The sequence below is a fragment of the Antechinus flavipes genome, chromosome 4, assembly GCF_016432865.1.
Source record: "Antechinus flavipes isolate AdamAnt ecotype Samford, QLD, Australia chromosome 4, AdamAnt_v2, whole genome shotgun sequence".
NCBI lineage: Eukaryota > Metazoa > Chordata > Mammalia > Dasyuromorphia > Dasyuridae > Antechinus > Antechinus flavipes.
In genome coordinates, this window is record NC_067401.1 from 235359743 (window position 1) to 235381597 (window position 21855).

A 21855-nucleotide genomic window follows, 5' to 3' on the forward strand; every position below is an offset into this window, starting at 1 on the left:
TACATTTCATAGATTGCAGTACAGTGTAAGCATAATTTTTATGCACAAAAGAATTTTTTAATTGTGTTATCTGCTTTATTGTAATATTCACTTTCTTGCTATAATTTGAAACCAAATACGCAATATCTCTGAGCTATGCCTCTATAAAAGTTACTTTTTAAGATATTATTTTATCTTATTCTCACAACAGAACTATGAGTGACAGCATTGAGCTGTAATAATAAAAAGAATGTTTGGACTTTGAAACAAGAATATTTGAATTCAAATTTTACCTTCTATTTGCTAGTCTTTTATGAATTTGTTCCCTCAAAAAAAATGGTGGGGGAATGTAAGTAATATCTAAGCCACAGGAGTGCTTTGCATTGTAAATGAAGTAATGTTAACACCCTGGATACTATAGAATCAGCCAGAGTCAGAATAAGCAAAAATCCTTGGTCTTTATTCTTGGTCAAAATGAGAGGAATGGACACACAAATCTCCTCTTCCTCACTCTGCCAGGAGTCACACTCGCTTGTCTTTTTCCACCCTCTAATCCCTCCCCCCAATCTCTCTATACACCAACAGATCAAGCCAGCACAGAATAGTGGGGTGGGCCATTTTCCAAGTATATGCTAATAGAGTATTGTCCAATAAGTAATTAGCCTTAAGTGCTTGGCTGTCAAAGTGCATCTTCTCGGTTTCAGCCCACTACAAAATAATGCTACGTCAAGGTTATCTCTAAGTTTTTAAATTGAAGAACATAGGAGCAACAGATACCTGTATGCCAAGAAGGCTCCAAAAAAGAGTGAAAATTTGAGCTGAGACTTGAATGAATAAGATTTTTTCAAGTAAAAAATACAAAGAATAGTACATTTCAGGTAAGAAGGGTAGAGGTGATTAGTAGTGTCTTTAAGTCTTTTGATGCTCTTTTAATGATTTCTCTGTAATATCTAAGTTTACGGGACTATGAGTAAAACAATATCTTTTAATACATAAAGTTCATCTCAGCCAATAGTGATGAAAAGTTGAAATCCTGATGTTTGTTGTTTACTTGTGTCTGACTCTTTGTGACCATATTTGTAGTTCTCTTGGCTTAATGAAGTAATTTGCCATTTTTTTCTTCAGCTCTTTTTATAGATAAAGAAACTGAGGCAGTTTTAAGTGACTTGTCCAAAATCACATAGTAAATATCTGAGGCTAGAGACGAATCCAATAGATTAGATTCCAGACTCATTGGTCTATTAACTATACTACCTAGCTGCCATTCCTGATGATTGAATATCTTTAATTCTAGCTTTAGATATTTGAAGTTCATCCAAGGAAAAACTGGAAGCCATTAGAAGAGTTTGATAAAGGAATGACATGACAATATTGTACACAGGAATAACTAACATTTGTAATATATATGTATATATATATATATATATATATATATATATGTGTGTGTGTGTGTGTGTGTGTGTGTGTGTGTGTGTGTGTGTATATATATATTTGCAAAACAGTGTTTTCTGTTTCATGTGATCCTTACAATAAAACCATAATATTAGTGTTTTGGGTATTATTTCTCTCTTCTTATGGAGGGAATTATGCTTCGGAGAAGTGATTTTTCTCATGCTTACATACTTGATAAGTTCCAGAAACGGGATACAGACAGATGTCTTTTCTGACTATATATCCAGCTCTTAATTACACCAAATTGCCTCCTATGTAATAAAAATAGTGCTTTTATTTATGCTGGTGGCTGGATTTGAGAATACCAAAGCACTGTGGATTAAAAGGAGTAGAGGTTAGTGTTGTGGTCTAGTTCAGATGGATCTGAATCAGTTCTTGTTCTTCTCAAAACACAGCCAGTTTAGCTTAGGGCCCTCCGAGTATCTCCAAATCCAAAGGTTCTTTCCTTTAGCCTCTGCCTCTGCTTTCTTCAGCCTCCCCAGCTCCAGTCTTCATGTCATTCCGGTGAAATCTCGACTTGTAGCGTCTTCCTCTCTCTAGCACTCTCTGACTGGCCCATTGGCCTATTTATGCTCCTTCCAGAGAGAGGGATTATGGGTAGTTCTACTTAGTACCTTGTTTCAGGTTCTGCCAAAACATCTTTTTGTAAGATTAGATCAACTCTAACTACTTAGCAGTTAGTAAGGATTCCAACATCTCCCCCTTTCTTTTGTTTTAAAATATAGGGGGTTCCTGAGGGGGTACACATAAATCCATCAATATGGGCCAGAATTTTGTAACAGATATACATGGTATACACAAATCCATCAATATGGGAGGCATTATACATAATTTACAAAAGCACACAGCAATATAACACAGGCTAGTGGTAATGTAACAAATAACATGAATCAACATGAAAATTTAACTACTGCAAAAGTCTCATCAACAATCTTTCATCTCAAGAAATCCAATGATTCTTGCAATTGCTTAAAATACATAAGCACATAATAATATAACACAGGCTAGTAGTAATGTAACAACATAAATCAACCTGAAAATTTACAAATGTCCATAAGTCCTAGAAATAGTCCATAAGGAATCCATTGTTCATTAGTTCATGCGCCAGGAATCTAATAATTCCTGTAAGCTCTGAAGTACTGCAAAAGTCTCATCAACAATTTTTCATCTCAGGGAATCCAGTGATTCTTGCTGGTTTTTCAGGAACTGAAAGCTGAAGATTTTAAAGTTCTTTTGACAGTCTCATTGTTAGCCATCTGATTCCTTTTCCACCTGTGGAAATATAAGCAGATCCTCTTCCCCAAGCAGTTAACCTATCTAATTCTCTTCTATTTACCACTTTTGGGATTTCTCCTCATCATCTGGTAATTACATTGGAGCTGTTTGCATTGGATATTGTCTTGTTGTCTTAAAAGGCCTGTATTCTTCCCAACTGTAATCCTGATTGCTTTTCTGTTGGTTGATGACATCAGAGTTCTGAATTTCTAAAGTCTCTCTGGGTGTAACCTCAGCTGCTATCATGCCCCACCTGTCCTTTGATTGATACTTTGGAGCTGGGCCTTGCCTCTCCTTCCTCTGGGTCAATATACATTTAGAGGCCCAGTGAAAGCCTTGGTTACATTTTCGACATGGGATTTTGGGTTTTCTCTCACCCTGTCTTCTCACTTTATCTCCATTTCTACATTGGGCTCTTAGATGTCCAATTTTTCTGCACTGAAAACATCGACGAGTTTCTCTATAATTCCTCTGCCAAGAAGGACCTTGTCTTTCCATGTTCATCATAGTCTGGGCATAATAAGCATTTGTGCCCACTGTGGCACAGCGTCTTATGATTTCCTCTAAAGGAGCATCTTTGTCTAGCCCCCATATAATTCTTTTGCAAACCTCATTGGCATTTTCCTTAGCCAAATGTTTAGTCATTATTTCTGTTGCTGCATTGTCTCCAATGGTTCTTATTACAGCTGTTTGTAAACGTCCCACAAAATCTGCAAAAGTTTCATTGGGACCTTGCTCTATTTTTGTGAAAGCATTATTTCCATCTTTCTGTCCAGGGAGAGAATTCCAAGCTTTTATTGCAGCCTTAGAAATTTGCTCATACACTGTTATGGGATAATGAATCTGTTCTGAACTCTCTGCATACTGACCTTCACCAGCTAATTGATCAAAAGCGATTTGTACAACAGCTCCTTTTTGCCTATTGCGTTGGGCTTGAATCCTACATAATTCATGAAACTCCGAAAGCCACAATAAATTTTGTCCCGGTTCTAGACAAGTTTTCGTTATGGATTTCCAGTCATTCGGGGTTAGGATTTCATTAGACAAATTATCCAGTAACATCTTCACATAAGATGATGTAGCCCCATAAAGAGTGCAACCCTTTTTCAAATCTTTAATTTTTCCCAAATTAAAAGGAGTGTATTTTCTCTCTTTTTGACCTGAGGAGTTGAGCTCTTCAATCACAGGATATGCATTTATAAAATCAAATATATCTTCTCCTTCATTTTTTGCTTTAATTAATGCTTTTTCTAATCTTGTCAAATTCTGCTTTACAGGAGAAGCTGACTGTGTTTCTGTCTCTCTCCCTCCCCCTTGTTCTACCCATGAAGGGTTAATTGCAGGGGGAGGGTCATGAGATGTGGAATCACCTAATTCCTCCTTCTGTGAAGTATCATACTCAGAATTGTAATTAACTCCATTCTCATCTGATTTGTCCTCCTTTTCACCTAGTAAAGTTGGCACTTCCTCCTGTACTTTCCTTTTCATCATTCTATCACTTAAATAACTTCTTATAGCCAATTGTATTACATTATATGTATTAATTATTGAGTTAGGCCCATTTTTATCATAGAATTGACAAAGATCCTCTCCAACCAATTTCCATTCATTTAGATCTAATTCCTTATCAAGAGAGAAACAAGGACATATGTCCTTTACAGTTTGTAAAAGTTCAGTGATTTGCTGTAAACTTATAATTAAACCTTGGCTTTCCATAATTTTGACAATGCTCTCTAAACATTTTCCTTGAACAGAAACAGGCTGTTTTCTAAATATCTGTCCCATTTTAGCTGAAATTCTACTTTAACTCTTCTAACAAAATTTCTTTGTTGCACTCACCCTAATTCTGGGTTGAAGTCTTTTCCACTGTATCAAGATCAGAGGCTTTTCCACTTGAATCAGGATCGGAGCTTTTCCACTGAAATCCACTGAGGGGGGTCTGTTAGTCCCACGTTCAGGGCGCCAAAATGTTGTGGTCTAGTTCAGATGGATCTGAATCAGTTCTTGTTCTTCTCAAAACACAGCCAGTTTAGCTTAGGGCCCTCCGAGTATCTCCAAATCCAAAGGTTCTTTCCTTTAGCCTCTGCCTCTGCTTTCTTCAGCCTCCCCAGCTCCAGTCTTCATGTCATTCCAGTGAAATCTCGACTTGTAGCGTCTTCCTCTCTCTAGCACTCTCTGACTGGCCCATTGGCCTATTTATGCTCCTTCCAGAGAGAGGGATTATGGGTAGTTCTACTTAGTACCTTGTTTCAGGTTCTGCCCAAAACATCTTTTTGTAAGATTAGATCAACTCTAACTACTTAGCAGTTAGTAAGGATTCCAACAGGTTAGAATCAGGGATACTAGCAAACAGACAGTAATCTAATTTAGGAATGAGATAAAAAGAAGTTAGATTATACTGGTAGTAATACCTTATTAATTCTACTCCCTCAATATTTCCTACAACTAATCCCATCTTTCTATTCAGAATAATACCTCTCTATAGATCCCTCTTACCACTGAATTAGAATATTGAAGTAATCTCCCAATTGTCCTTTCTTCCTCAACTTTCTACCCCTCTTCCATACATCATTCTACAAGAGTGATATGTCCAAAGTACAAGTCATACCAAGTCTTTTCCATAAATAACAAGCTTCAGTGGTTCCCATATTGCCTTTATGACTGTTTAGCCTTTAAAGACTTATAACCTGATTCCAGTCTGACTTGACTTCCCTTCACATTATTTATAGTACAGCCAAACTTCCTTTTAAATAATCCTCATGCATATTGAGAGTTTGAGAAACAAGAGATGGTAAATTGGTCCTCAAGACAGTCAATTTTCATGGCCTTTACCAAAGCTGTTAATTTGTTTACTTGAGGTAGGTGAGGTTCAGAAATGGAATGACTAGCCCATGGATCCACAGCTAAAGAGAAGGAGTTTAAACAAAGTTCTTTCTGACTTACAAGTCCAGAACACTATCCACATAATCCTTCAATAATATTATAAAAAGAAACATAAAAATTGGGAAGAGAGCTGGTTTTAACAAGAAAATTCATTAATGATTATAACCAGTGGTATCAAACTCAAATAGAAATAGAAGTTACTGTAAGAATCTCTGTTGGCTATATATATTGACTCAGAAGAACATATATTAATATTATTTATATTCTATTGTACTTTATATATTTTGTTATTTTCCAAATACATTTTAATCTGTGTTGCTGGCACTTTGGGGAATAATAATATATATAAGACCCCACTCACAAGGCTGCTGTGAACTTCTCATTAAGATGATGCCCATAGCAATATTTACAAATTTAAAGTAATTATATAAATGCTATCCATTGCTGTTATTTTTAGGCATTAGATGAATCATTCTAATATCAAATTCTGTTTCACCTTTTCACTAAGAATTTTTATTTAATGGCAGAAATTCCAGGTTACTGACAGATTTCCTACATGAGAGATTTTCAAGACGAAGTCACAACCCCAAATTTGAGAAATCCTAATCCAGTGCAACATGAATATATTAAAGAAAAAAAAATACCTTCATCATGTTCATAAGCTGTTTGCTTGCTAAATGAAAATTAGGCACTTTTACAACTTCCCTCAAATAATTATTTAAGACTATGGAAGCAAAATACTTGTTATAAATGCCAGAGAAACACTACAGTTTTGTTCCTTTTGAATTTCTGCTCATGTTTTGTGACTATTGGCTTCCTAGAGTAAATTGGCTTCCAAAAGGGTCTTGACCAGAGTAGTTTTATAATGCTTAAGACACTTGCCTATTAAGCCATTCCTCATTTACTTTTTACAAAAGTATGGTTATTTGGTATTAAGGATTGTTAGCATGCTGTTTGTTTTTATTTATTGTTGTTGTTGTTGTTTTTTAATCAGCTTCCAAAAGCACCTAACTTGATGCAAGAAAGTTTTGTCCTGTGAGAATCTAGTTCAATATGTAACTTACTATTGTTGATTTCTGATATTATCCTGCTGAACATTTGATAATGGAATTTCATCTGAATAATGTCAGGAAACATAAAGAATAATATGAACTAAAATGTCTCTATAGTAAGTCAGTATTTACATCATTAATATTTCTCCTGTGATCCCTTTTTACCTCCTTCAGGAAACTTGATAAAGCCCAGTGCACCTACTAGACTTAGAACTATTCTCAGAATTATTGAATTCTTGATTCTACCTGATACCACTCCACCTTTAGATTGCCATTTCTTTGTGACTAGAATGCATTGTCTTAGCTTTGTTTTTACATTACCAGGTACAGGGCCTTATACAAATTGGACTTCTAAAAAGTTCTTGGCAAATTGAGTTGAGGAGCAACTAGGTGGTGCAGTAGATAAAGTATCGGGCCTAAAGTCAGAAAGATTCATCTTGATGAGGTAAAATCTGATCTCAGACACTTGTCAGTTGTGTGAACCTCAGTGTCACTTAATATACCTTACCTCAGATCTCTCTTGTGTAAAATGATCCAGAGAAGAAAATGGCAAACCACTCCAGTATCTTTACCAAGAAAATTCAAAATGGGACCACAGTGTTGAACATAACTGAAGAATGACTGAACAGCAACAAAAATTGAGATGAATTTTTCCTGATATGAGGTAGATAAGTTCACTAATGTCTCTATAGATCACCATTTACAACCTGGTGATACATGTTACATGGTTACAAACATGGAAGGCTTTCCTTCAGGTATTTTATAACTATGAAAGGTAAATCCAATATACAATCTTTCAACCAGGATATGTTCTCTGTAAAGCTCTACTATGGTTCTGGGAAAGAATGCTGGATTTGAAGTTAAAGGTTATGGAATCAAATTCTGTCTCTCCCAATTACTATTTGAACAATCTTAGGCAAGTCACTATAGTCCCATTTATGTCTCTTCTCTCATCTGTAAAATATGGCAGGAGGAATAGATCTCCTCAAAGACCCCTTACAAATATAAATAAATATTCCTTAGATTCTAAAGCACAATCAAGTTTTTTTTTTTTTCTGAAGTATCTTCTCTGCAAGTAATATAGAAAGAACATAAAAAGACACAAAGAACAACTACTCTATCCTAAATCTAATTTATATTTTTCTTTCATGTAATAAAATTTCTGAATAAGAAAACCTCTGTGTGTTTGAAAGCTCTAGCACTTTGTTAAAATTGCCCAAACATTAAGTAACAATTCATAAGTAAAATCTAGATTCTCACTGCCTGAATATAAAAAAATAGTTCAGATCGTGTATGCTTCTAATTTGCTCCTTATTAATGACAAGGAGCATTGTCATCTCTCTCAAACCAATTTTTTTTTCATTTCTAGTTCAAAATTCCTATCAACCTTGGTAGTTCAGGGAATATTAACTCAGTTATGGAAGTTTGATTAGTTAACTCCCCTTTAAAAAACTTAATCATCATTCTTTCTGTAGCAACCATTTTTCATAAGATGAGGGCAGCTAACAATAAGATGAAGACTTGAAGGAGCACTTACAGATCATCTGGTTCAGTAATTTCATTTTACATATGAGAAAATTAAGACCAAGGGAAAATGAACTTAAACATCTCATAGTTTAAGGGGCAGAGGACTCAAACCAAGACTGTCTTACTCCAAACCCAGTAAGTATTTCCAGAGAAACATGATAGTCTATAGATGAGAGAAAATGAGGGTGAAACTTTAAATGGAATTTCTAAAGGATAGAGGTTGTACCTTGTGATTTCTAAACAATTCTAGGTATTCATTTGTGATGAATTTTAAACATTATTAAAATGAATAAATAACTAATTTATTATCATAAAAAGTCAAATCAGATTCATACTTTTCCAAGTAGGCTAATATGACAATTCTCTCATATACTCAGTCATATACTAATCTCCAATTAATACAGATCTTTAAAATAATTTTACTTATTATATATAAACTGTATATAAAGTTTTAACAAATATACCTCGCTGACAAGTGGTTTCAGGGGAAAATGCCATAAAACAATTTCCAGGTTGTAATCTATAATAGATTTATATTATACTATAGTTCTAAAAGAAAAGGAAAAAATCTGTCGAGATAAAACGGGTCCTACCAAGCTATAATTTTTGTTTGTGGAGATTGTTCACATAATGTCTTATCCAATGAATTGAAAATAAGTTCTTAGCTATCATGTTTCATTTAAGCCTTATTCAAAAATCACATTTCTTGAAGAAATCATAGAATGTTAGGAAGGAACAGTCTTTATGTATTTTCTAGTCCTAACCCTTCATTTTATTGTTAAGGAGAGAAAAGTTAAATATGATCTTACCATCTCAGATTTGGTTAATAGTACCCAAGTTTCCTGTTTACCATTCATAGATGCTTGTTCATTTTGTGTCTTCTGGGAGCAAGTAGTGTAAGCTAGAATGCATAATCATATATTTATTTTGAATAGTTTATTTTTAGAAAGGTATCTACATACATTCCTGATTTTTCTTCATTGCATTTACCAGAATATATGCCCATTGCTGTATCACTATCAAATAATAATTTAAAAGACACCTAATTCCTGTCATAATAAAGAAATTCTCCCTTTATTATTGCAAGTAATTTCTCAATAGTACTTCATTTAGTCACTAAACCAATTAGACTTTTTCCATATAAAAATGCATCTTGAACACTGATTTTGGCAATTCATTAAAACCTGATCATTGAGAACAAAGTGTGAACACAATCTAGAAGACTGAATTAATTTCAATGATTTTCTATTAGAAGTTCAAATGAAAACAACTTATTTATTGCAGTAGTAAAATAAATAAAATTCATGGTAATAAAATAAAAATTAAATAAATAATGATAAATAAAATAAAAAGTTATTATGTCTAAGAAAAAATGTCTTATGTGGTGAAAAAAAAATAGAACATATATGAGGAAAGAGACTTTTTTCTGCTTATGGGCTCCTAAAGCAAAACAAAAATCAAAAATAAAGAAATTACGAACATAATTTTTTTGTTGTCAAGATGATTGTTTCAGTTCATGAACTTGTCTCCAAGAAAGGAGGTTTTTTTTTTTTTAATAATCTGCTTTTTATTGTTTGATTCATTCTCATTTCAGTACTACATGATTTATCTTTTTACATTCTAATTTGCTCCAAATTTCCCTTTCCCTTTTCTTCCCATATAAGAAATAATATTTTTAAGTAAGAGGAAAAGAAGAAAAGAGAAAGAAAGGTAAATGAAAGGAAGGAAGATAAGGGGAAAGAGAGAAAAAAGAGAGAAGAGGAGAAATTTCTGATTTTTGTAATAATTATTGACATTTTTTGATGCTTGTTAGTATTGTTCTTTTTGTTGTAGAGAAACAACTCAGTCATGAGTACTGAATATTCCTTCAGGCCCTTAACTTGTTCTTTGTTTCTTTAAGAAACATTTTATAGGGACCCACATGTGCAAATATGTTTGTGGCAGCCCTTTTCATAATAGATAGAAACTAGAAACTAAATGGATGCCCATCAATTGGAGAATCACTGAATATGTTATAGTATATAAATGTTACAGAATATTATTGTTCTGTAAGAAATGATAAGCAGGGTGATTTCAGAGAGGCCTGGAGAGACTTGCATGAACTGATTCTAAGTGAAATGAGCATAACCAGGAGATCATTGTATATGGCAACATCAATATTATACGATGATCAATTCTGATAGAACGTGACTTTCCAACAAAGAAATGATTGATGCCAGTTCCAATGATCTTGTTACAAAGAGAGTCATCTACATCTAAAGAGAAGACAGTAGGAATTGAATATGGATCACAACATAACATTCTCACTCCTTTTATTGTTGTTTGCATTTTATTTTCTTATTCATTTACTTTCCTTTTTAATCTGATTTTTCTTGTTCAGCAAAAGAATTGCAAAAGTATGTTTACACATATTGGATTTAACATATATTTTAACATGTTTAACATACATTGGATTGTTTGCCATCTAGGTGAGGGGATAGGGGAAGTAGGGGAAAATCTGAAGTACAAGGCTATGCAAAGATCAATGTTGACAAATTATCTGTGCATACCTTTTAAAAATAAAAACCTTTAAAATTAAAAAAAAGAAACACTTTATAATTGTCACAAAAATATTTTACATATTAAAAATAATATATATACCATATTTTAAATATTTTATAATTATATTCAATAGGATTTACCTTTATATTATTGGCCCTTTGAAATGATGATGATGTTGATGATGAGGATGATGAAATAATGCAATTGTTTGAGGACTATTTTGCAGCCTACAAGATTTCTCATAGCAAAAATTTTAATAGGCATATGTTAAAAATTAAGATAATACAAAATTGTTAATAGGCACACATTAAAATTAATATATAACATATAACACAAAGATTATTAATAGGCACATATTAAAATTAACACATAATATATAACACAAAAGTGTTAATAAGCACATATTAAAATAAACATATATAACATATATGTATTTCTTACAGAACAATAATATTCTGTAACATTCATATACTATAACATATTCAGTGATTCTCCAATTGATGGGCATCCACTTAGTTTCTAGTTTCTATCTATTATGAAAAGGGCTGCCACAAACATATTTGCACATGTGGGTCCCTATAAAATGTTTCTTAAAGAAACAAAGAACAAGTTAAGGGCCTGAAGGAATATTCAGTACTCATGACTGAGTTGTTTCTCTACAACAAAAAGAACAATACTAACAAGCATCAAAAAATGTCAATAATTATTACAAAAATCAGGCATATTAATAAGGGCATTTTGGGTGGCACAGTGGCTAGAAGGCTGGGCCTGGCATCAGGAAAACTTCTCTCTGGTTGTTCCTCAGTTGTGACAGCCATGTCCAGCCCTTGTTGTCCCCATTTGGCCTTTTCTTGGCAGAGATCTTCCCTAGTGGATCCAGTGGATCCATTTTGTCAGATAGTCAGAGGTAAAATGATTTGTCCAGGGCTAAGCAGGATGTGAGGCTAGATTTCAATTCAGTTCTTCTTGACTCCAGGTCCTGTGCTCCATCTTTTTTTTTTTTTTTTTTTTTTTGTGAGTGGGTTGGGTAGGAGACATTTATTTGGTCACTCCAGAAACAGGATTTGGAGGCACAGGAGTCAAGGGCATGTTACAGTGTGCCTGATCATGGGAAGCACAATGGCAAGTGAAAAGAACATCGACTCTGAAGATAGAAGACTTGAATGAAACACTTGAGTCTTGCAGTGTATCCTTCAATTTTTCATCTTTGTTGAAGTAGTTGTAGGAGGAGTTGGGTTGAACTGTATTCTCTTACTTTACTATGTTGTCTAGTTTCTCCTTTTTCTACTTCTCTTGATTCCTGTTGCTGGAGATCAAATTTTTTGTTTAAGTCTGGTTTTTTCCTTAGAAACAGATGGAATTCCTCTATTTCATTAAATGTCCATCTTCTTCCGTGGAAAAAAATACTCAGCTTAGCTGGGTAGTTTATTCTTGGCTGCATTCCAAGCTCTTTTGCCTTTTGGAATATGGGATTCCAGGCCCTTCGATCCTTTAATGTTGAGGCAGCCAGGTCTTGGGTGAACCTTATTGTGGCATCTTGGAATTTGAACTGTTTTTTCCTGGCTGCTTGTAAAATTTTTTCTTTAGTCTGAAAATTCTGAAATTTGGCCACAATATTCCTTAGAGTCTTTATTTTAGGGTCTTTTTTCAGAAGGTGTTCGATGAATTCTTTCAATGCCTATTTTCCCTTCCGGTTCTATTACTTCTGGGCAGTTCTCTTTGATGATTTCCTGTAAAATAGTATCTAGGCTCTTTTTTTCATCATAATTTTCTGGTAGTCTGATGATCCTCAGGTTATCTCTCCTAGATCTATTTTCCAGGTCTGTTGTTTTTCCAAGTAAATATTTGACATTTTTTTCCAATCTTTCATTTTTTTGGTTTTGCTGGACTGATTCTTGATGTCTCAATGAATCAGTCATTTCTATTTGTTCAGTTCTGATTTTTAGTGAGTTATTTTCTTCATTAGCTTTTTTTACTTCTTTTTGTATATGTCCAATTGAGTTGTTTTGCTCTATGGAATTTTTTTCCATTTCACTAATTTTTTTTTAAGTGAGTTATTTTCTTTTTCCAATTCGCAAACTCTGTTTCCCTGCACTTCTTGGGAGTTTTTTATCTTTTCCAATTCACATTTTAGGAAGTTGTTGCTCTCTTGCATAGCTTCTCTTTCCTTTCCCCATTTCTCTTCTAGCTCTCTTTTAAGGTTTTTAACAGTCTCTTCTAGGAGAGCCTTTTGTATTGGAGACCAACAATTGTCAGGAGACTGTCTGCTATTAGTCTCTTCAGGGTTGAAAAGCTGTTCTTTTTCTGTATAGAAACTATCAATCATTCTTTTGATTTTTTTTACTCACTTTGTTAAAGCCTGTAAGGTCTGCCTTCAGGGCCAGGAGGTTACCAGCTTCCTCTGCAGAGCAGTGAAAGGTGTATGCACGGATAGCTGTCCTGCCAGCCAGCTACAAAAAGCAGTGAGGTACTGGAGTGTTCTGGGAAAGAGTTCCCCACCCAGGAATAATTCAGGCCTACAGGGTGGAGCTGGGAAAGTGCCCTGCAAAGAACCCCTGCTGTGTGAGATAACGACTGCCCTGGGGCTAGACGCTGAGCAGTGAGAGTTTCACTTCCCAAGCCAAATCCTGCCCTGGGGCTGTGGGTGTTAGCAGTTCAGCAGTGAGTGGATTTGCAGGGACTGGAAGTGTCTGCCCCGAAGCACAGTCAGCTGGGGAGGTTCTAATGTCCCAGGCTGAGCCCCCCACTCTGTCTTAATTTGTATTACTCAGATCAATTGTGATTTGGAGCACCTTTTCATATGGATACAAAGTTTCAATTTATTCATCTGAATATTATCAGTTCATATCATTTGACCATTTATCAATTGGAGAATGACTTGAACTATTATAAATTTGAGTCAATTCACTATATATTTTAGAAATGAGGCTTTTTATCAGATCCTTTGGATGTAAAAATGTTTTCCCAGTTTATTGCTTCCCTTCAAATCTTGTCTGCATTAGTTTTGTTTGTATAAAAACTTTTTTAACTTAATATAATCAAAATTATTTATTTTATGATCAATAATAGTCTCTAGTTCTTCTTTGTCACAAAAATTCCTTCCTCCTCCAAACTGTCCCATGTTCTTCTAATTTGTTTATAGTATCATTCTGTATGTCTAGATCATGAATTCATTTCAACCTTATCTTGGTATATGGTGTTAGATGTGGGTCTCTGCCTACTTTCTGCCGTACTAGTTTCCAGCTTTCCCAGTAGTTTTTTGTCAAATAGTGAATTCTTATCCAAAATGTGGGGCCTTTGCATTTGTCAAATACTAGATTGTTATAGTCAATAGCTATTTTGTTCTGTGAATCTAACCTATTCTACTGATCAACTTCTCAGTTTCGTATTAGCAGAAGATAATCTTGAAGACTGCCAGAAAAAGTCTGTTTCAATTGGAAATGGGTGGGAGGCAGACAATGCTAGCAGCTGAGTACAAACACCAGCATAGACAGTGCAAAGTCCTCAGGCAGTGCAGTCTCCACAGGGCAGTGCAAATCTCCATTTAAGCTTTGTCAAAATTGAGAAATGAATTTTGAAGACTGCTATCATTTTTATTATTGCTGTATCATTGTTAACATTTTCTTGTGATTCACTTAATTTTTTTCCTTTATAAATTTAGATGTGATATACTTAAGGATTATTTTGATTCAATGTCTGTAATGTCTGTAGCACAATATTGTTTTCTTAATTTTTGCAATTTTTATCTTATGAAAGTTAGCTTTTAGTTTTGCTGATACTGGCATTGCTATTCCTCCTTTTTCAGATTCAAAAGATATATTTTACATCCTCTATTTGTATTCCATCAATATCTTGATTATTGGTTTTATTTCTTTTCAGCAACAATTTTAAGAAATTGTTTAGTAGTCTAATCTGTTGGGGTTTTTTAATTTATTGGGTTTAATCAATTCACATTTGAAGTCATGAGTTAGATTTTTTTCTATTTGCATCTAATACTGTTTCTAATTTTCTGAATTAGTGGGTTTTTATTTCTTTCCTCTTGTTTAAATAAAATTTTGTCTCTTATTTTTTTCTGCTTAATCTACTTTGAAAATATTGTTATTCCAACTGGGCTCTCTTCTTTAGACACTGACACTCCCCCCTCTGATGTTTTTACTATTTTGCTTTGGGAGTTTCACTTAAATGATTAGTTCATTTTTACCTTCCTTTTATCCAGTTATCTAACCTTCCCCCTCCTTTGGTCTCAGCTAAATATTTAAATGGAATTCTCCAACCAATGTTTTGTTAGTTTTTTAAAATTTTGTTTCATTTTTTTGTTAATGACTTAGTACATATTCATAAATTCCCTTCCATTTCTGTTTATTCTCAATTTTAATTCTTTGATTTATGACTCTTATTTATTTCCTCTTTATTTTTTATATTTTTAATGAAAGTAGAACTTTTAAGGTACCTATGTTGAGTTCTCTCTTCTAAAGAGCTGATATAGATATCTTGCTCCTCTGTTCTAATTTCCTTTTTGCTTCAGTCTTGGAAGTATTCATTCTGTGGAAGATAGAACAATAGTATTATTCCATTATAGAAATATTCCTGTATTCCTTGTTGACTTCATTACTATACCTCTTCTCCCTCATTTAGGGTAACTATGATTATTTCTTTGTCATTTGTAATTAAATCTTTTTGAGTTCATTTCAGATGCAGTTTTCTCCAGGAGTTCTGATTCCCCTTATTCTGAAGTTAAATGCTGCCATAAAAGCATAGTACTCTTTCAGAGTTAGCTAATGTTCAGATCTCTAGTGCTAAGAAAAAAAAAAATTACTCTTAGGTCACTATACCCTTGCAATATATCTCTTCATGGCAAAGTAATATTCTTTGGTGTAGCTCCCTCAAGTGAAATGAAATTTCCCTCATTCCCCCACTCCCATTTGAATCCATCCCTTTACTATTTCATCCATTTTTTTCTGTTCTTTGTTTCTTTTTGAAAGACCACAATATATATATTTCTCTTCCATTATTTTCCTCTAGCTTCATTCTCCCCTTTCTCTTTGTATGTATTCAGTTATTATACATTTTAGTTTCACAAAAAAATATAAACAAAACCAATAATTGCAACTACTGCAGTACCTCCCAAACTATGATGTTGTATGGTATGGTTGATGGTATTTCTAATCTATTTTTTCACCATTATGTCATAATTTCACCCTTGTCTCTTGTGTGCTTTTTAGAATTAAATCACTTAATTGTCCTTTATTGTTATTTGGTCATTTTTGTGTTTAATCCCATAAATATCTTTTTCTTTGTCTTTGTTTTTTACTCCTTGTGGTAATGTATATTATTATTTTTTTTGTCTTTGCTTTTTTAAAACTTTCTTGTGTTTTTCTCATCTGTAGTATTTATAAAACAAATAATCTATATTTTGGGTGACATTGTTTTCTCAAACTGACTTTCCTTTCATAATATTTGTGTTTCCAGTGAGTTGTTCTCTCATTTCTTTGGTGATACTTCTCAATGTACCTTTTGCCCCACCCCACCCTGCTCCCTTATTTTTTTCTGTTATTTCTGTTGCACAGCAAATTCTGCTCTCACATTTCTTATTTCTCTCTTGAATCATTTAGTAATATTATACTGTGGTTCCATGACCTCTTGGGAATTTACAGGTTGCTTTACCTCCCCAATTTTGATTCAAGATATTTCACTCCAGGGCCTACATTATCAAATTTTTGTCACATAATTTTTAGTGAAATATGTTTGGGCTCAATTTAGATGTCCTGAAGGCTATTTCATCTAGCTTTTTTCATATTTTCAATATTGATTTATCTATTTATAGCGATGATTTTAAGTGAGTTTTTTTTTCCCCTCTGGATCTTTGGTGGTTTTGCAATCTTTTTTGTTTGTTTGTTTTGATTTTGCTTTCCTTATATTGCTCTATCACTCCCTTTCTGACTCTTTCCCCTGTAACTAAAGATTTCCTGGATGTTAAATCTCAAAACTGTCTCAGCTCCTCTCATGCTAGGGAATTCATTTTTCATCAGACTTAATTCCTGCCCCAAATGCCTGATATAACCCCACTTACCCTTTTGTAATTTGGTTCCTTATATATCATAATTACTTAAATTCTTTAGTTCTCTAATTAAATGATACTATAATGTAGCAAACTGCCAACCTAACCAGATAAAGTAAGCTTGTCTTTTTCCTATAGCTTTCCCTCCATTCAATAGAAAAAAGATGGAGGTCAGGTTGAATTCATTGCTTATTTTGATAGAATGATTAGGTAAAGGCAGGAGTAGCCAAAGGAAGGGTGTTAGTGAAGACTGATGTAATATGTAGAAAACTCTTGAATGGATCACAGAAGAAAAATTTTTAGATTATGTGATCCAAATAATCCTGGAGTCATAAAATTGGAGCTGGAAAACATCCTAAAAATCTATGCCTATCATTTTACAAATTTAAAAAAGTAAAGCTCAAGGAAGTAAAGTAATTTGTTTACAATATCACAGATAGTAAATATTAGGGGCATTATATGAATGCAGATTCTCTAACTTCAAAGCAGGATTCTTTCCACTATACAAAGGTTGCTCACCAATAGCTATGAATAATGTAGTCACTTTTCTTTCATAAATATAAATTGAAATTCAATTTAGATTTGTACTTAGACAATTTCACAATTTTAATTACAGGGAATTAGCATGCACAAACTTCATTATTACCTATCTCATACCCAGAAAAGTGACTTCGCATATTTGACATTTTTGTCCACCTGTGTAAAACTTAGAAGTTGTTTCCATTTTAATTTCTCATGATTTGGAACATGATTCCGTGTGATAATTTATACTTTGGAAATCTTTATTTGAAAATAATTCATATCCTTTGAACATATCTCATAATATATATATGTGTGTGTGTGTGTGTGTCAATTTTCTTAAATGACCTATACCCAGGAGGGTGAAGTGAAAACAATAATAAAATCATTTCCATGCTTCCCGGTAATGTTGCTCTCTACACATTAATACACTTCATATTTCAACATAACAATTCAAAATAAAAGCATTAATGGAAGGTACCAAGAAAATTATCTGTGCACCAAAGTGAAGATTTGAAAGACCAATTACATTTTCATTAACAAGTGAAGGAAATTCTTTGCATAACTATTATTTTTAAGAGAAATTGTACTCCCAATTCCTTATTCAATGATTTGAAAATTATCTATATGGTATAAATTTAATAAATTAATGCTATTAATGATAAAATCAGAATTTCAAAGAGTTTCTTTGAGTAAAAAAGTAAAGAACAGGAATTGAAATTGAGTTCTATGATAAACATTACAATAAGAAAGCTCTTTCTTCATTTTGTTCATCACAGAAATAAATATATACTCATACATGTGTAAAATCTCATTCATAGTTTAAGGGGAATAGATTAATTAAGCTCTGTCCCTTTTTAACACATATTGGGTATAATATATATTTCTACTATGATTAACATATATTGGACTACTTGCCAGCTAGGAGAAGGGAGGAAAACATTGGAATACAAGGTTTTTCAAGGGTTGATGTTGAAGAATTATCCATGCATATGTTTTGAAAAATAAAAGGTGTTAATTAATATATGCATATACATATATTAGTTAAATATAAATATATGTATATATATATATATATGTACATACATGTGTGTGTGTGTGTGTGTGTGTGTGTGTGTGTATAATCAGTCCTTTTGATAAATATCAACTCTTCTTTCTCAGGTTGTTGTTTTGTTTTGTTTTGTTTTTTCTTTCTCTCCCAGAGATATGTAGAAGTCATCCATTGAAACAATAACTCTTCATTTAACATATAGGTTATTCCAAACCTAAACTTGAGGATAGACAGATATGTTTTAAATTGCTTAATTAGTGGCAAGATGAAATAATGGATAGACGCTCAGTCTTAGAATCAAGAAAACTTGAATTCAAATCCTACCTCTGATAATGCAAGTTATATGAACATGGGCAAATCACCTAACTATTACGTTCCTCCAGAGAACTCTCTAACAAAGGAGTTTTAAATCCTTAGTTGATGAAATTTTCAAAAATATATTTTTTATCTTATTTGATATTTTATTTTTTCTAAACATAAAAACATAACAATTTAGCTTCTGGGTTTTGTTTTTCAAATTTTGAGTTCCAAATTCTTTCCCTTCCCACCCCGTTGAAAAGACAAACAATTTGATATAGGTTATTCACGTGTAATCACACAAAACACATTTCAATGTAAGCCATTCTGTAAAAGAAAACAGAAAAAAAAAAAAAAAGAAAATTAAAGAAAATAAATGAAAAAAAAAAAAAACCTTTAGTCTGCATTAATGCTTTATCAGTTCTTTCTCTGAAGATGGACAGCACCTTTCATTATAAGTTCTACAGAATTGTCTTGGATAATTGCATGGCTTAGAATAGCTAAGTTATCCATAGTAGATCATCATTCAACATTGCCGTTACTGTGCACAATAATCTACTGGTGTTGTTCATTTCACTTTCCATCAGTTCATGTACATCTTTCCATGTTTTTTTTTTTTCCTTCTACCATCCTGCTTACCATTTCCTAAAGCAAAAATGTATTTCATCATAATCATATACAACTTGTTCAGCTTTCTTCCATTGATAGATGGGGTTTCCAATTTTTGATACCACTAAAAGAGCTGCTATAAATATTTTTTACACATATGTTCTTTCCCTTATTTATCTGTCTTAGGTTACAGACTCAATATTGGGAATGCATGGTTTTAAACCTCTTTGGGTATTGTTCTTCACAATGGTTGAATCATTATAGTACATTAGTGTTCCAATTTTCTCACTTGCAATATTTGTCATTTTCCTTTTCTGTCATATTGGCCAATCTGAAAAGTTATGAAACAGCAACTCCAAATTACTTTATTTTACATATTTCTAATGAAAAGTGTTAAGTAATACTCCAAGTTGCTTTAATTTACATTTTCTAACCAATAGTGATTCAAAGCGTATGTCTATAAATATCTTTGATTACTATAAAATTTTCTGTTCATATTATCCAACTATTCATCAATTGAGAAATGACTTTCATGTCTATAAATTTGACTCAGTTTATATATGTTCAAGAAATAAAGTCATTATCAGGGACAGTAAATGTCAAAAAATGCACAATAATGATTTCAATCCATTCTATTTTATCTCTCCTCTGTTTATCTTTCTTTTTTTACCCTATACATTCTCAAAAGTTTTTAACTTCTGACTTTTACCTCCCACAAAAAGCCTTCATTTTTATCAGCTCCATCCCCCTTTCTGTTATTCTCTTCCATTCCTACTTTCCTAAATGGTAAGATGATTTCTACACCCATCTGAGTGTACATTTAATTCCCTGTTTGAGTCAATTCCAATGAAACTAAGATTCATGTACTTCCCTCCCCATTTCCCTTATTTCCCCCTCTTCTGTAAAATTTCAGGCCTTTTTATGTCAGATAATTTATTCCATCCTATTTCTCCCTTTTCCCTTCTCCCAATGAATTATTCCTTCTCATCTCTTAATTTAATATTTTAGTTAATTATATCATCAAATTCAACTCACAACTCTGCTGTCTATATATATTCCATTTGACTGCCCTGATAATGAGAAAGTTTTTAATAGTAATATATGTTATTTTCCCTGTAGAAATATAGTTTAACCTTATCAAATCTCTTATGATTTCTCTTTTCTGTTTACCTTTTATGCTTCTCTTGAGTCTTGAATTTAAAAGTCAAATTCAGTATTTACCTCTGATCTTTTCATCAGAAATGCTTAAAATCCTCTATTTTATTGAATATCCATTTCCTCCTTAAAGTATTATATTCAGTTTTGCTGAGTATGTGATTCTTGATTGTAATCCTAGGTCTTTTGCCCTCCTGAATATCATATTCCAACCCCTCTGATTTTTTTTAATGTAGAAGCTATTAAACATATACTATCCAGACTGTACCTACATAATATTTGAATTGTTTCTTTTTAATTGCTTCCATTATTTTCTTTTTTATCTAACAAGTCTGGAATTTGACTCTCATTTTCCTGCAAGTTTTCATTGAGGGATTTATTTCAGGAGATGATTGGTGGAATCTTTCCATTTCTATATTACTTTTGGTTCTAGAATATCAAGATTGTTTTCTTTAATAATTCCTTGAAAGATGATGTCTAGGATTTTTTTTTTAATCATCAATTTCAAGTAGTCCAATAATTCTTAAATTCTGTCTCTTGGGTCTATCTACTGCAACATCTGGCTACCCTGAAGCATGTTGTTATGGGATATAGACATAGATGTTAAATTATTTGGAAATGAATAAAGAATGTAAATACCAAAGTGCCATTGGAAGTACTTAAGAGAAGGTTATTATTGATCAGAATAATCATTGAACTGATGGAATGTAGTGGGACTTCAGCTGTCTGATCAAGTGGATCAGAATTTAGAAGAAAATAGAGAAAATGTTTAAGACATTGGGAACTAGAAACAAAGGCCTTCCTCACTCCTCTTAACACTAAGCATGTCTTCTTTTTTGGAGATTATCTCCAACTTTTGTCTTTTTTGAAACCTCAGCATTTGTCATTGTACCTGACACATAGAAAGAGATTTGTAAATATTTGTTAACTTGATGATTTAAATAGAGGGGAGAAAATACAGGATATGTTTTAATTCAGAGTTGATTACATTACAGTCATGTAGGGAATAAATGAAGCCATGAAAAAAAAAAAGACATGGTATAAAATCTTGAATTGCAAGTAGAGGATTTTCAAATTTACTCAAAATTTGTAGACTGTTGAATATTTTTGAGCAGAGAAATATAACACTAGATCTATGAATAAGATATATTTTTGTACCAATGTTCTCTTTATCTATGTTAAATATGGGAGTTTGGAGGTCATCACCATATATGGTGTGAGGTATTGATATAAATATATTTTCTTCCATACTAGTAAACACTTAACTCAGCAGATTTTGTCAAATAATTTGTCTTTATTTTTGTAGCTGGGGTCTCTGTGTTTATTAAATACATACTAGGGTACTGGATGCATTTGCTTCAGTATATTATATAGTTAATCTGTTCCCCCAATTAATCCTTCAGCTTTTAAACCAAAGCAAAATTAGTCTCATAGTTCTTCAGCTTATTAAATCCCCC